The sequence below is a fragment of the Mustela nivalis genome (genome assembly GCF_964662115.1).
Source record: "Mustela nivalis genome assembly, chromosome: 7".
Lineage (NCBI taxonomy): Eukaryota > Metazoa > Chordata > Mammalia > Carnivora > Mustelidae > Mustela > Mustela nivalis.
The window spans coordinates 98,345,837-98,361,674 of record NC_139026.1 but is presented as its reverse complement, the minus strand read 5'-3'; positions in this window follow the sequence as shown (position 1 = coordinate 98,361,674).

Sequence of the window (15,838 nt, the reverse complement as noted above, 5' to 3'; positions counted from 1 at the left end):
TTCTATCAGTTAAAGAAAATCATACAGTCAACACTGAAGTCAATAGTATATAAAAGTGTACTACACTAACAGAGAGGCAATGACAAGAGGAGGCAGGAATGAAAGAGTTGTGATAAAATAATATAATCTATCACAGCTTAAGACAGCTGATCAGTTCTCAGGGAAACAAACTTGAATATCAACTGTGTCCCAGTGAAGATACAAGTGTATCAAAGTAAAAATGGATGTAAGCAGTGTGCCCCGGTGGCTTTGTAGGTTCAGTGTCAGACTCTCAGTTTCAGCTCAGGTCATGATCTCAGGGTTGTGGGACTGAGCTCGGTGCCTGGCTCTAAGCTCAGTATGGAGTCTGATCGAGATTCCCTCCCTCTCCCACTATACCTGCCCCCATTCATGAGCACACATGCCTTCTCTCTCTCTCTCTAACAAAAATAAATAAGTAAATCTTAAAAAAAAAAAAAAAACTGGATGTGGGCAACAATGCTCTTCAAGTCAGTGTCTCTAAAGTCTGACTACACATTTGAATCATCTGGAGACGGTTACCTGGGTTCCTTAGAAGCTTGAGTTTCCAACTCTTGATTTCAGCTCAGGTCATGATCTCAGGGTCCCAGGATGGAACCCATGGAAGGCTCTGTGCTCAGCAGGATGTCTGCTTGAGAATTCTCTCCCTCTGCTCCTCCCCTGGCTCTCTAAAATAAATAAACAAACCATGAGAGACTGTGGACTCTGAGAAACAAACTAAGGGTTTTGGAGGGGAGATGGGGGGTTGGGTGAGCCTAGTGGTGGGTATTATGGAGGGCACTTATTGCATGGAGCACTGGGTGTGCTGCATAAACAATGAATGCTGGAATACTGAAGAGAAATAAAATTGGAAAAAATTATATATATATAAATATGTATTAAATTCAGAATCAGCTGTGGAGATTTGTTTTTGGTTTTTTGGTTTGTTTTTGTTTTTTTAATTTTTTTATAAACATATAATATATTTTTATCCCCTGGGGTACAGGTATGTGAATCACCAGATTTACACACTCACAGCACTCACCATAGCACATAACCTCCCCAATGTCCATAACCCAACCCCCCTTCTCTCAACTCCCTTCCCCACAGCAACCCTCAGTTTGTTTAGTGAGATTAAGAGTCACTTATGGTTTGTCTCCCTCCCAATCCCAACTTGTTTCATTTATTCTTCTCCTATCCCCTTAACCCCCCATGTTGCATCTCCACTTCCTCATATCAGGGAGATCATATGATAGTTGTCTTTCTTCGCTTTACTTATTTCACTAAGCATGATATCTTCTAGTGCCATCCACGTTGTCACAAATGGCAAGATTTCATTTCTTTTTATGGCTGCATAGTATTCCATTGTGTATATATACATCTTTATCCATTCATCTGTAGGATAAAGGTCTTTCTGTACTTCGACTATTGTAGACATTGATGCTATAAACATTCGGGTGCACGTGCCCCTTTGGATCATTACATTTGTATCTTTAGGGTAAATACCCAGTAGTGCAATTGCTGGGTCATAGGGTAGTTCTATTTTCAACATTTTGAAGAGCCTCCATGATGTTTTCCAGGGTGGCTGCACCAGCTTGCATTCCCACCAACAGTGTAGGAGGGTTCCCCTTTCTCCACATCCTCTCCAGCATCCGTCATTTCCTGACTTGTTAATTTTAGCCATTCTGACTGGTGTGAAGTGATATCTCATTTTGGTTTTAATTTGTATTTCCCTGATGCCGAGTGATGTGGAGCACTTTTTCCTGTGTCTATTGGCCATCTGGATGTCTTCTTTGCAGAAATGTCTGTTCATGTCCTCTGCCCATTTCTTGATTGGATTATTTGTTCTTTGGGTGTTGAGTTTGCTAAGTTCTTTATAGATTTTGGACCCTAGCCCTTTATCTGATATGTCATTTGCAATTATCTTCTCCCATTCTGTCAGTTATCTTTTGGTTTTGTTGATTGTTTCCTTTGCTGTGCAAAAGCTTTTGATCTTGATAAAATCCCAATAGTTCATTTTTGCCCTTGCTTCCCTTGCCTTTGGCAATGTTCCTAGGAAGATGTTGCAGCAGCTGAGGTTGAAGAGGTTGCTGCCTGTGTTCTCCTCAAGGATTTTGATGGATTCCTTTCTCACATTGAGGTCCTTCATCCATTTTGAGTCTATTTTTGTGTGTGGCGTAAGGAAATGGTCCAATTTCATTTTTCTGCATGTGGCTGTCCAATTTTCCCAACATAATTTATTGAAGAGGCTGTCCTTTTTCCATTGGACATTCTTTCCTGCTTTGTCGAAGATTAGTTGACCATAGCGTTGAGGGTCTATTTCTGGGCTCTCTATTCTGTTCCATTGATCTATGTGTCTGTTTTTGTGCCAGTACCATGCTGTCTTGATGATGACAGCTTTGTAATAGAGCTTGAAGTCCAGAATTGTGATGCCACCAACTTTGGCTTTCTTTTTCAATATTCCTTGGCTATTTGAGGTCTTTTCTGGTTCCATATACATTTTAGGATTATTTGTTCCATTTCTTTGAAAAAGATGGATGGTACTTTGATAGGAATTGCATTAAATGTATAGATTGCTTTAGGTAGCATAGACATTTTCACAATATTTATTCTTCCAATCCAGGAGCATGGAACATTTTTCATTTCTTTGTGTCTTCCTCAATTTCTTTCATGAGTACTTTATAATTTTCTGAGTATAGATTCTTTGCCTCTTTGGTTAGGTTTATTCCTAGGTATCTGATGGTTTTGGGTGCAATTGTAAATGGGATTGACTCCTTAATTTCTCTTTCTTCTGTCTTGTTGGTGTATAGAAATGCAACTGATTACTGTGCATTGATTTTATATGCTGACAGTTTACTGAATTCCTGTACAAGTTCTAGCAGTTTTGGAGTGGAGTTTTTGGGTTTTCCACATATAGTATCATATCATCTATAAAGAGTGATAGTTTGACTTCTTATTTGCCAATTTGGATGCCTTTAATTTCCTTTTGTTGTCTGATTGCTGAGGCTAGGACTTCTAGTACTATGTTGAATAGCAGTGGTGATAATGGACATCCCTGCCGTGTTCCTGACCTTAGCGGAAAAGCTTTCAGTTTTTCTCCATTGAGAATGATATTTGTGGTGGGTTTTTCATAGATGGCTTTGATAATATTGAGGTATGTGCCCTCTATCCATACACTTTGAAGAGTTGTGATCAGGAAGGGATGCTGTACTTTGTCAAATAATTTTTTTTAACATCTATTGAGAGTATCATATGGTACTTGTTTTTTTATTAATGTGTTGTATCACATTGATTGATTTGTGGATGTTGAACCAAACTTGCAGCCCTGGAATAAATCCCACTTGGTTGTGGTGAATAGTCCTTTTAATGTACTGTTGAATCCTATTGGCTAGTATTTTGGTGAGAATTTTGGCATCTGTGTTCATCATGGATATTGGTCTGTAGTTCCCGTTTTTGATGGGATCCTTGTCTGGTTTTGGGATCAAGGTGATGCAGGGCTCATAAAATGGAAGTTTTATGGAAATGGAAAATTTCCTTCCATTTCTATTTTTTGGAACAGTTTCAGGAGAATAGGAATTACTTCTTCTTTAAATGTTTGGTAGAATTCCCCCAGGAAGCCGTCTGGCTCTGGGCTTTTGTTTGTTTGGAGATTTTTAATGACTGTTTCAATCTCCTTACTGGTTATGGTCTGTTCAGGCTTTCTATTTCTTCCTGGTTCAGTTGTGGTAGTTTATATGTCTCTAGGAATGCATCCACTTCTTCCAGATTGTCAAATTTGTTGGCGTAGAGTAGCTCATAGTATGTTCTTATAATTGTCTGTATTTCTTTGGTGTTAGCTGTGATCTCTCCTCTTTCATTCATGATTTTATTTATTTGGATCCTTTCTCTTTTCCTTTTGATAAGTCTGGCCAGAGGTTTATCAATCTTATTAATTCTTTCAAGGAACCAGCTCCTTATTTCGTTGATTTGTTCTATTGTTTTTTTGGTTTCTATTTCATTGATTTCTGCTCTGATCTTTATGATTTCTCTTCTCCTGCTGGGCTTAGGGTTTCTTTCTTGCTCTTTCTCCAGCTCCTTTAAGTGTAGGGTTGGGTTGTGTACCTGAGACCTTTCTTGTTTCTTGAGAAAGACTTGTACCACTATATATTTTCCTCTCAGGACACCCTTTGTTGTGTCCCACAGATTTTGAAATATTGTGTTTTCATTACCATTTGTTTCCATGATTTTTTTTCAATTCTTCTTTAATTTCCTGGTTGACCCATTCATTCTTTACAAGGATACTGTTTAGTCGTTTAGTCTCCATGTATTTGGGTTCTTTCCAAATTTCCTCTTGTGATTGAGTTCAAGCTTCAGAGCATTGTGGTCTGAAAATGTGCAGGGAATGATCCCAATCTTTTGATACCAGTTGAGACCTGATTTAGGACCGAGGATGTGATCTATTCTGGAGAATGTCCCATGTGCACTAGAGAAGAATGTGTATTCTGTTGCTTTGGGATGGAATGTTCTGAATATATCTGTGATGTCCATCTGGTCCAGTGTGTCACTTAAGGCCTTTATTTCCTTGTTGATCTTTTGCTTGGATGATCTGTCCATTTCAGTGAGGGGAGTGTTATAGTCCCCTACTATTATTGTATTATTGTTGATGTGTTTCTTTGATTCTGTTACTAATTGGTTTATATAGTTGGCTGCTCCCACGTTGGGGGCATAGATATTTAAGATTTACATCTTCTTGTTGGACAGACCCTTTGAGTATGATATAGTGTCCTTCCTCATCCCTTATTATAGTCTTTGGCTTAAAATCTAATTGATCCGATATTAAGGATTGCCACTCCTGCTTTCTTCTGATGTCCATTAGCATGGTAAATTCTTTTCCACCCCCTCACTTTAAATCTGGAGGTGTCTTCGGGCTTAAAATGAGTTTCTTGTAGGCAACATATAGATGGGTTTTGGTTTTTTATCCATTCTGATACCCTGTGTCTTTTGATTGGGGCATTTAGCCCATTAACATTCAGGGTAACTATTGAAAGATATGAATTTAGTGCCATTGTATTGCCTGTAAGGTGACTGTTACTGTATATTGTCTCTATTCCTTTCTGGTCTACCACTTTTAGGCTCTCTCTTTGCTTAGAGGACCCCTTTCAATATTTCCTGTAGAGCTGGTTTGGTGTTTGCAAATCTTTCAGTTTTTGTTTGTCCTGGAAGCTTTTAATCTCTCCTATTTTCAATGATAGCCTAGCTGGATATAGTATTCTTGGCTGCATGTTTTTCTCATTTAGTGTTCTGAATATATCATGCCAGCTCTTTCTGGCCTGCCAGGTCTCTGTGGATAAGTCTGCTGCCAATCTAATATTTTTACCATTGTATGTTACAGACTTCTTTTCCCGGGCTGCTTTCAGGATTTTCTCTTTGTCACTAAGACTTGTAAGTTTTACTATTAGGTGACGGGGTGTGGGCCTATTCTTATTGATTTTGAGGGGGGTTCTCTGCACCTCCTGGATTTTGATGCTTGTTCCCTTTGCCATATTGGGGAAATTCTCCCCAATAATTCTCTCCAGTATACCTTCTGCTCCCCTCTCTCTTTCTTCTTCTTCTGGAATCCCAATTATTTTAATGTTGTTTCATCTTATGGTGTCACTTATCTCTTCAATTCTCCCCTCATGGTCCAGTGACTGTTTGTCCCTCTTTTGCTCAGCTTCTTTATTCTCTGTTATTTGGTCTTCTATATCACTAACTCTTTCTTCTGCCTCATTTATCCTATCAGTGAGAGTCTCCATTTTTGATTGCACCTCATTAATAGCTTTTTTAATTTCAACTTGGTTAGATTTTAGTTCTTTTATTTCTCCCAAAATGGCTTTTATATCTCCCGAGAGGGTTTCTCTAATATCTTCCATGCCTTTTTCGAGCCTGGCTAGAACCTTGAGAATTGTCATTCTGAACTCTAGATCATACAGACATATTACCAATGTCTGTAGTGATTAGGTCTCTAGCCTTCAGTACTGCCTCTTGTTCTTCTTTGTGTGTGGTGAATTTTTCCACCTTTCATTTTGTCCAGATAAGAGTATATCAAGGAGCAAGTAAAATACTAAAAGGGTAGCAACAACCTCAGGAAAATATCCTTTAACCAAATCAGAAGAGATCCCAAATTGTGAGGGGGAAGAAAGGGGATAAAAAGAGGTTCAGAAAGAAAAAAGAAAAAAAAAAGCAAAAAAAAAGAAACAATTAAAAAAAACGAATAAAGAAAAAGTATAAAAAAGAAAAGAAATTATATTAGATAAACTAGTTAAAAAAACATTAAAAAAGAAAAGCGAAAAGTTAAAAAAAATTTAGCCGAAGAACAGAAAAAAAATTGAAAAAGAAAAAAAAATTAAATTAACTGCAAGACTAAAGAATCAAGGGGAGAAAGCCATGAGTTCTGGACTTGGCTTTCTCCTCCTCTGGAATTTGCTGCTCTCCTTGTTATTGTAACTGCACTCCTTGGTAGGTGAACTTGGTCCTGGCTGGATTTCTTGTTGATCTTCTGGGGGAGGGGCCTGTTGTAGTGATTCTCAAGTGTCTTTGCCCCAGGCGGAATTGCACCGCCCTTACCTGGGGGCCGGGCTGAGTAATCCGCTCAGGTTTGCTTTTGGGAGCTTTTGTCCCCTGAGCGCTTTCTGTAGAGTTCAGGAGGACGGGAATGAAAATGATGGCCTTCCGGTCTCCAGCCCAGAGGAGACCTCAGTGCGCCCTCAGAGAACCGCGCCCAATTACTCCCGTCTCCCTGGCCTCCCACCATGCTCCGAGCTCACAGAGCCCGCGACCGGTTCAAGGTAACCCCAAGCTGGGAGCTCACTCCTCAGCTCTGTCTCTGTAGCCAGCTTCCCTGTTCCAATACCTGTAAGCTCTGCGACACTCAGACACCCCCGATCCTCTGTGACCCTGCGGGAGGCCACGCTGACCCCGCATGGGCTTCACCCTGGTTTAGCCTCTGGAGTGACGTCCTTCAGCGGAACAGACTTTTAAATGTCCTGATATTGTGCTCCGTTGCTCTGCCATTTGCCGGGAGCTGGTCCCTCCCCCCAGGGTCTATCTTCTCGTTGCTTTGGATTCACTTATCCTCCAGTCCTACCTTTCAGAAAGTGGTTGATTTTCTGTTTCTAAAATTGCTGTTCTTCTTGTCTTTGATCTACCGTTGGGTTTGTAGGTGTTTGCAATCTTTAGATCAGCTATCTAGCTGATCTCTGCTAGCTGAAGTAGTCTCAGCCTGCTACTTCTCCACCATCTTGACTCCTTCCTGTGGAGATTTTTTTAATACCAAGGCCCAAACTTATTCCCAAAGATTTGCACTTAATTATTCTGAGATAGGGCTCAGTCACCAGTATTTTTAAAAAGCTTTCCAAATGATTTTATAGTGTAGCTAGGTTTTGAAAGCCACCAGGACATATTTCTCAAAATATTCTTTTATTAATAATGCCTTCTTGGGATACCTGGGTGGCTCAGTTGATTAAGCATATGCCTTTGACTCAAGTCATGAACCAGGGTCCTGGGATCAAGCCCCACATTGGTCTCCCTGTTCAATAAGGAGTCTGCTTCTCCCTCTGCCTCCACTCCACCTGCTTGTGCTCTCTCATCTGTCAAATAATAAAAATCTTTTTTAAAAATCCCTTTTTGTCTCAGAGGTTTGAATTGACTTTCTAAATAATATCTGAGTTTTCAATCAGATGAAGACATTTTTGATTAAATCAGCTGTCACTTCCTTTAAAACAAATTATATCCCTTAAATTCTGGCTACTGGTTTGACTAAGCTCTAAATAGTTTTGGATAAATAGTATTCCCCAGTGATCAAATATGACACCAAATATGCAGATGTTCTTTTTCTTCATGGTATCTGAAAAAAAACAAGATTGTCATGTGGTCAGTGACTGGGCAAATATGTCAGAAAGGAAAGACTGTACAATTCATTTTTTTCTGTACTTGTTCTTGCACTGTTGCATTCTACCTAAACCTCACCTCACCACTGTCCCACATTTTCAGTCACTTCTCATGGCATCTAAGCACTCTTGACCATGACCTCATTTATGACTCATGAACTTCTTATTGGTTTTTATCCTCAGTATAAATTACAGAATCTTTTTGGGTATAGCTGTATTACTCTAAAAGATACAGACCTGTAAAAGGAAAATGACATTATATACTGTTTTTCTGAAATTTTCAGACTTGATTTCTTTTACCTTCAGTTTACTATTTATTCAATAATGGACTTCAAAAACCTATTCCTGCTTTCTTACTTTAAAAGAATTTTTCTTGCTTCTTTTTGCAACCAACCTACTGTATTGGAATTCTGCTGTCCTCTCCTCCATATAGCATCATTTACTTAGCCAACTAGTAAGTCAACCAATGATTCTTTTTCATTTTATTTTATTTTCAGTGTTCCAAAATTCATTGTTTATGCACCACACCCAGTGCTCCATGCAATACATGCCCTCCACAATACCTGCCACCAGGCTCTCTCAACCCCCCACCCCTGTCTCCTCCAAACCCTGTTTATTTCTCAGAGTCCACAGTCTCTCATGGTTTGTCTCCCCCTCTGATTTCCCCCATCTCACTTCTCCTCCCCATCTCCCAATGTCCTCCGTGTTACTCCCTATGCTCCACAAGTAAGTGAAACCATATGATAATTGACCCTCTCTGCTTGACTTATTTCATTCAGCATAATCTCTTCCAGTACTGTCCATGTTGATACAAAGGTTAGTTATTCTTCCTTTCTGATGGAGGCATAATGCTCCATTTCAACCAATGATTTAGATAACATGTTTAACAAAGACTTCAGTGACTTAACAAAAATATTAAAGACTCTGAGAATTAATGATAATTTGACATTAATGCTTGAGGTCTGAGATATCCCTTGGAAGGGAAAATTTGGGGCAATACTCAGATTGCATCCTATATCCACTTCATAAACCCATAGTATAATATAGGGCTATTTTTTAATATTTAAATTAGTTGCTTGAACTACCACATTCCCCACTCCTGTAAACTTAAGTACATTCCAATGCATGAGCAACTGGTTCTGCTTCTTCAAATATCATCATGCTGAAGCTGAACTTGAAAGACAAGTCCTGTGAATTAAAAAAAAAAAAATTATCTTTTGCTCTCAAGAAGTATTTGTGTTTGTGTCTCTGCTGTTCTTATCATCATCTGCTGCTCGGTGATCTATTTTTTAGCTGCTAAGGTTTTGTGAAGGAGGATGGCCCTCACCTTTTGTGATATACTTGGCTGAGCATTTGTAATGCAAGGTTTACTAAAGTCATTTATAGATCTCTGTATTATACATTAAGGCTCAGTTTTTATTCTTGAAGGATACTGCCTATTCCAGGTTTTCCAGGGTTAGGGAGGCTGGTGTCTCTGTCAGTTTTTATTTTGGTGACTCATTACCTTTTCTTGCCAAGAGACTAGATGAACCTCTAATGAGAAATGGATATATTCTCCCCTCCTTTGCTCCCAGAAGGCAAATTGTCCCAAAACTCATTCTGTAGTTTGGATTTTTTTTCTGTTTTTTTGTTTGTTTCTTTGTTTGTTTGTTTTGGTTAGTTTTTCACTTTCTTCCTAGTGATTAGTTCTGCTTATCAGTGGGAACTAGGAGGCAGAGTTACTCCCTTCCCCTAGAGCAAATGCTCACCATGTGTCTTCCAATTACATAAATGAAGATAGAATTCCACCCCCCAGATTCTTCTTCAATCTCCAGTATATAGTGGTGGGTGTGGGCAGTGGAGCTTAAAGTGAGTATTACATTATGTGGTGAGATGAGGGGTTATGTAGAGTTCATAAACAGTTTCAGACAATCTTCTTTCTCCACTGAGACTAAGGGATCTAAGCAGTTACCTAATTGGATTATATTTATAACTACTGTATGATAAAGCAGATTTAATGCCCTGGTGGTGTATTGTGTACTATCTACCAGCTGCTCTTGGGGAAATCAGAGTTGCTGTGCAAACTGCAGTTATATACTTTATCCCACTGCCTAAGAGAACATTTTTTGCTCCTTCTCTTTTCTGCAGAATCTATTTCTTACCTGAGTGCTCACTGTATGGCTTAACTATAGTTGGAATTCAAAAAGGACTGTATTTTATATAGGAGAATAAAGACTTTCAAAATGAATTTACACTCTGTAGCAACTAATTATCAGCACTCCTTCCCTCCCATGGGTCACCAGAACTCTTCTTAGAAGACATTTTAATCATCCACTGTTCTTCAATATGATTCCAGAGAATAAGGGATCACCTGTCCCAGACAGGAGGGGAGCCCACATTCTGCCTGGTGAGCATAGGTATCAGTGATTCTGTCTGTTTAGGCATTGAGCCCAATCACTGTCTCCTAATGCAAAACTCCAACTTCATAAAGTCCCTTTTAAATTAAATCCTCTTTGTCTTCCTTAAGAAATATCTGAATATTTTTTCCTTTAACAGTTTCCTAAAATGCAATAGCAATGGAATAAACAATTTAAAAAAAAATGTTATGTTCTCCTCTAGGACTTTGATAGATTCCTGTCTCACATTGAGGTCTTTCATCTATTTAAAGTTTATTTTTGTGTATGGCAAATGGTAGAGTTTCATTCTTCTGTATATAGCTGTCCAGTTTTCCCAGCACCATTTATTGAAGAGGCTGTCTTTTTTCCAGTGAATATTTTTTCCTTCTTTGTCCAAGATTAGTTGACCAAACGTTGAGGGTCCATTTCTGGGCTCTCTATTCTGTTCTGTTATCTGTGTGTCTGTTATCTGTGTGTCTGTGTGTCTGTTATGCTGTCATGGTGATCACAGCTTTGTAATATACCTTGATATCAGGTAAGGTGATGTCTCCAGCTTTGTTTTTCCTTTTTCAAAATTTCCTTGGTGATTTGGGGTTTTTTTGGTTCCATACAAATTTTAGGATTGCTTGTTCCAGTGCATTGAAAAATCCCATTTTTATTTTGATCGGGATGGTATTGAAAGTATAGATTGCTATGGGTAGCATAAACATTTTTTTAACTTTTTTTTTTTAATTTATCAGAGAGAGAGAAAGAGAGAGAGTGAGCAAGGCAGACAGAGTGGCAGGCAGAGGCAGAGGGAGAAGCAGGCTCCCTCCCGAGCAAGGAGCCCAATGTGGGACTCGATCCCAGGACGCTTGGGATCGTGACCTGAGCCGAAGGCAGCCACTTAACCAACTGAGCCCAGGCGTCCCTATCATAAACATTTTAACAATTTATTCTTCCATTCCATGCCATGAAATGTTTTTCCATCCTTTTCTGTCTTCTTCAATTTCTTTCATCAGCTATAGCAACTTCTTTCAAGACACGTCTCCAAAGGAAAAGGAAACAAAAGCAAAAGTGAACCTTTGGGACTTCATCAAGATAGAAAGCTTTTGCACAGCAAATGAAACAGTCAACAAAACAAAGAGGCAACCCACAGAATAAGAGAAGGTATTTGCAAATGACACTACAGATACAGATATAGATCATGATATCCACGATCTATAAAGAACTTCTCAAACTCAACACGCAAAAACCAAGTAAGTCAAAAAATGGGCAGAATTCATGGATAGACACGTCACTAAAGAAGACATATAGATGGCTAACAGACACATGAAAAGTGTTCATCATCATTAGCCATCAGGGAAATTCAAATCAAAACCACATTGAGATACCACCTTACACCAGATAGAATGGCAAAAATTGACAAGAAACAACAAATGTTGGACAGGTTATGGAAGAAAGGGAACTCTCCTTACACTGTTGGTGGGAAAGCAAGGTGGTACAGCCACTTTGGGAAACAGTGTGGAGTTTCCTTAAAAAGTTAAAAATAGGGCGCCTGGGTGGCTCTGTAGGTTAACCCTCAGCCATCAGCTCAGGTCATGGTCTCAAGGTCCTGAGATCAAGCCCCACATCAGGCTCTCTGCTCGGCAGGGAGCCTACTTCCCCTTCTCTCTCTACCTGCCTCTCTGCTTACTTGTGATCTCTCTGTCACATAAATAAATAAATTTTTTTGAAACTTAAAAATAGAGCTATCCTATGATCCAGGAATTGCACTACTAGGTATTTACCCCAAAGATACAGATGTAGTGAAAATATGGGCCACATGCACCCTAATGTTCATAACAGCAATGTCCACAATAGCCAAACTGTGGAAAGAGCTGAGATCCTCTTCAACAGATAAATGAATAAAGAAGATGTGGTCCACATATACAATGGAATATTACTCAGCCAATACAAAGGATGAATACACAACTTTTGCATCAACATAGTTAGAAATGGATGAGATTATACAAGTGAAATAAATCAAGCAGAAGAAGTCAATTATCATATGGTTTCACTTATTTGTGAAATGTAAGGAAGAGCATGGAAGACATGAGGAGAAAGAAGGGAAAATGAAGGGAGTGGGAATCAGAGGGGAAGACAAACCATGAGAGACTCTGGATGCTGGGAAACAAACTGAGGGTTTTAGAGGGAATGGGGGGTGGAAGGATAGGTTATCCCAGCGATGGGTATTAAGGAGGGCACGTAGTGCATGGAGCACTTGTTGTTATATGCAAACAATGAATCATGGAACACTACATAAAAAAACTAATGATATACTGCATGGTGACTAACATAACATAATTTAAAAAAAGAAGAATAAAACCCTCCCAAGAAGAGCAAAAAAAAAAAAAAATGCAGTGCTTACTGTAATTGTGAAGTGTCTAAAAAAAGCAATGTACATGAGTTGAGAAACTTCCATGGCAAGGCAAAACGTCCTTTTATAAGGGGTGATCAGAGAGGATAAAACTAAGGAGTTGAGAAGTACATGAATTCACAAAGGAACAAGCAGAATGAAGCAGTTTTGAGAAAGAACCAGGATTACCTAATGCAATTATTTGCACAGGGTGTTGAATTTTCTAAGAGCACCCGTAGCTTCACTGAGGGAGAGAGAAGGACATAAATGTCACACAGAAAATGCAACACAGATCAACTCCAGATCAGAAAAAATTGAGAATTCTATGTTTCTAACGTATATATTACCCCTTTATCTTTCTTAAGTGAGTAAAGTGTGCCTTGTACCAAACCAATAGTAATAAAACAGTATACAGGAAAAAAAAAAAAGTTTTTCTTTTACTCTCCCCAGCCACTCATTTTCCCTCATTGGAGTAACTGCAGTTGCCAGATTCTAAAAGTCCTCCTACAGATAGTATATATACTTCAGGAATATTTATATTTTCTTCTGCAATTATAGCAACTGTGTATTCTGTTCTGTACCTTGGTTTTATACCTCACAGTATATCATGGTGATCCTTCCACCAGTGTATGTATAATGCTGCTGCCTCATTATTTTTGATGAGCTGTATAGATTTATAGAATTGAGGTAACTTAATTTGATTTACAAATCACCTATTGATACAATTTTATACTTGTGCTATATACCTGTAGGATAAAATCCTAGGAATGACATTTCTGAGACTGTGTTGGTAGAGATCACTAAGTCATATTTCATACAAGTCTTTTAAGTTAGTTTATAATTCAACAAATATATATATAAACTCAACATATATATATATATATATATATATATATATATATATATATATTCAACAAATATTCACCTCTTCCAAAGCCCTTGTGGTCCAGACCATGTGACTTGCTTCAGCTAATGAGATGTGATCAGAAGTTACAACGTGTCATTTCTAAGCTGAGATTCACATATATGGCATAATTCCTTTTCATTCTTTTAATCTCTGAAGAAAAACTGTTTCTCCACTCACAGAACTTCTGACACCAAACTCTAGGTTTTCCATATCCAGAAACTTATACCACCTCGGTGTCCTAAGAATTTAATTCAATTATGGCACTAACTACCCAGAGTTAGGACAAACCCCACAGGTAAAGGGCTCAGTCTAAAAAGGCTTTCCCCCACTTCAGATGCTAATCAAAAGTAGTGGGTTCCCAGGTTATCCATACTGCTGTTCAACTTGGCTAAAAATCAGAGGTTCCCACAACTCTCTTCTTGAGTTGGATAATTTTCTATAATGACTCGTAGAACGTAGGGAATCACTTTATTTACATTTACCAATATATTATAAAATATACTATAAAGGATGCAAATGAACAGGCAGATTCAGAGGTATATAGCTTGAAGACCAGAGGAGCTGAGCAAAGGAGCTTCTGTTTCTATGGAGTTAAAGCATGCTACCCTCTTGGGTGAGGTTGAACATATTTTGTATTTTTTTTTAATTGGGCTATATTATTTTTTCCAGCTTTATTGAGGTATAATTGACAAAAATTATGTATATATTTAAGATATACAACATGATAATTTGATATATGTATACATTGTAAAATGATTACCAAAAGAGTTAACTCACCCATCACCTCACATGATTACTTGTGTGGGGGGGCACGGAGGAGGGTTGAGAACACTTAATATTTATTTTCTTAGTAAATGTCAAGTTTGCAGTACATTAGTAACTACAATGATCATGCTATACATTAGATCCCCAGAACATATGCATCTTATATTTGCAAGTTTGTACCCTTTGACCAACATCTCCCATTTTCTTTCACCTCCCAATACCTGGCAACCACCTTTCTACCTTCTAGTTCTATAAGTTTACTTATGTCTGCTAGATTTCCTGAGGCCCAAACTTAAACATAGCATTTTCATCAAATAATGGACTGTGGTTGTCCGGTTCAACTTCATAACTCTGAATTTGATAATGCAGCTCATGATGGGTAACTCAAGCCACTTAGACATGTTGTGTCCCGTGATCAGCTGCTTAGTCTCTATCAGGGCTCAGTAGCACTCAGGTAGCAGTAGAAAGCATGGTCTGGGCTATTACTTTCTTTTAGGTATTGTCAAAGAACAAAGAGCATCACAGTCCTCTAAAGATCCTAACACCGTTGTAAGGCACATAACTAGAGGTGCCTCCACAGGGTGCGGCCCAGAATAAAGATGGGCGCCTCCTCCCCTCGGCGGGGAGCCCAACAACTGGTGCCCCGTGTGAGGAACCTCGCTCTTCTCGCTGACGGGCCAATCGATCTACAGGTGAGTGTACCCCCATAAGCTATGGGGCAGTCCTCTTCTAAAAATGACCCTTCCTTAGAATCCCTACGCTTCCTTCTGAAGAGCCGCGGTCTTTCCCTCACCGACTCCCAGGCTCTCAAAACATGGGAAACCTTTATTAAAGCTGCCCCTTGGCTGCCTGAAAGTAATCTCTTTGACTGGGACACCTGGGACCTTATCGAACAATTAGTTCGCAAAGCCCATGTCAACAGGGGTGAAGTCCCCCCCCCCCCGGGTACATACCCTACCCTTGCAGCATTAAAAAGTTGCTTTCCTCCCCGACCTCCCAAGGGGTCAAAAGAGACATCCTGCCCCCCTAGATCCCAAACTCCTCTCCCCACACAACCTGAGGCCACTAAGGACCCTCCCAAAGCAGCTGCCCCAAATGAATCCCACCAACCCTCAAAGGAGCCCGCCTCCACCGTCTCAAACACCACTGGAGACCCCCCTGTTAAACCAAAGAGGCTCTATCCCTCGCTAGATCCCTTTGATGCAGCTCCTTGGCCCCCGGATCTCCAACCCAAATCTCGGGCTGAAGGCCCTCCTACGTGCTCCCCTTCTACTAACCCCTTCCTCCAACCATCAGCGCCCACTCCTCCGCCTCCTTATTGCCTCCCCCCTCCGGAGCATACCTCCCCTGAGCCTTCCAGCTGCTCTCTTTTCCCCTAAATGTTAACCCAGGAGGCAACCGTCCGGCTCCTTGGTACCCATGGGAACCTGGGGACCTTAAGGAGCTCAAAAAGGCAGTATTAGAGGACGGGCCCAATGCCCCATGGACAGAAACCATCCTCCGAGGTCTG